We start from the raw sequence: 1,987 nt of genomic DNA on the forward strand, positions 1-1,987 counted from the left end.
TTCATAAAAAAAAAAATCCTCATCTGTGTTTAAGACATTGGAAGTAGAACCATTGAATTAAAAGCAGTGTGATACCTATTTTTAATTAAATTTTATCAATTATTTTATTTTGATATACTGTTACACCAAGGGAATAGTAGCCATTTGTTCTAAAACATATTTTATTTATTTATTGGATAGAAACAGAGATAAATTGAGAGGGAAGGGGGAGAGAGAGAGAAAGATACTTGCAACACTGCTTCACTGCTTGTGAAGCTTCCTCTCTGCAGATGGGGACTGGAGGCTTGAACGCAGATCTTTGCACATAATGGAATGAGCACTCTACTAGGTGAGCCATATGCCATCCCTACTTTATTATTATTATTATTATTTAACCAGAGTATTGCTCAATTCTGGCTTATGATGATGCTGAGATTGAACCCAGGACTCCAGAGCTTCAGGCACTTAGTCAGCTGCATGAACCATAAGCCTGTGTCATCTTCCTGGCCAAAGTATGACATCCCCCGCCCCATTTTTTGTTGCCCTTGTTGTGGTTATTGTTGCTATAACTGTTGTTGTTGTTGGACAGGACAGAGAGAAATCGAGGGGGGGAGAGAGAGACATAGAGGAGAGAAAGACACCTGCAGACCTGCCTCACCACTCGCGAGGCAACCCCTGCAAGTGGGGAGGTGAGGGCTCGAACCGCGATCCTTATGCCGGCCGTGCGCACTGAACCTGCTACGCTACTGCCCAGCCCCCAAAGTATGACATTTTTAAGGATATTGATTCACAGTGACAGGAAAGAAAAAAAAAGCTTTCTGAAAGGGTCCTAAGACTGTGTCCAAGCCTCCAGTCCCCACCTGCAGGAAGGAAGCTTCACAAGCTGTGAAGTAGTACTACAGATGTCTGTCTCCTTCTCTAGCTCCCCACTCCTCTCAGTTTTTCACGGTCCTATCAAATAGAAAGAAAGAAAAAAAAAGGCCACCAGGAGCAGTGAATTCATAGTGCAGGTCCTGAGCCCCAACAATGACCTTGGTGGCAATAAAAGTAAATACATAACTAAGCGGACATACAAGTGTCTTCCCACAAGGCATACCAGTCTCACCAGTCTCGCCAGCCCCCACCATCCACTTGGACATCCCTGTTGTTACACACCATCTCCACGTCCATTTCTTAGAGTCCTAACTAAGCTGAACATCTTCCCAGATGGCTTCCATTAAAGCCTTTATTTGTTTCCTCTTTGTGCTTTTTCTATTTCTCCCTGTCTATTTCAGCTGTCAGGGTCTTTGGGATTTTCATAATGGTTTTATACAATATCAAGACTTGCATTGTCATTTTTTGCTTTAGGATGCTGTCCAGTTTCGATTTTCTGTAAACACTTTTTTTCTGCAATCAAAGGCATCTGAGATATTTGGCTAATTACATAAATCGATCTTTTTATTCCATGATCACTACCCGCAGCTTGATCAATGTTCCCCTTGCTTTTGTTCCGGTGCTGACTTGCTGACTTATTAAAAGTGCTGACTCTTCTTTCTCTTGAGAGGTTTCTTTCTTTCTTTCTTTCTTTCTTTCTTTCTTTCTTTCTTTCTTTCTTTCTTTCTTTCTTTACCTGTTTCATTTTCCATGGCTACCTCACATGTCAAGCTCAACCAGAGTTTTTGCCAGCATCCCAGTCAATATTCATACCGGCTGTGTGTACATGCAGAATAATCCCTTGGTTTCCAGGGGCTGGTTCTTATGTGGCCAGGCTTTCCCTAGAGCGATTGTTCCCCCACCCCACCCCACAACCCCTGTTTCCTCTTCTTTCTGTTCCTCTCACCACCATCTACTCAATCCTTCCTCCTTCTGGGTCCCAGAGGGATCCCTGGAGTTCCAGCTTAAAAGTTTTCCATCATGAAAGATATATATATTTGCATTTCCTCTAGTAGTGCTGGCCTGGGCTTTCCTGGGCAACACCAGCTGGGAAATGGCTCCAGCCAGTGCCTGGATTGGTCTAGAGACAGGAGGA

This window comes from Erinaceus europaeus, chromosome 15 (assembly GCF_950295315.1).
Source record: "Erinaceus europaeus chromosome 15, mEriEur2.1, whole genome shotgun sequence".
Lineage (NCBI taxonomy): Eukaryota > Metazoa > Chordata > Mammalia > Eulipotyphla > Erinaceidae > Erinaceus > Erinaceus europaeus.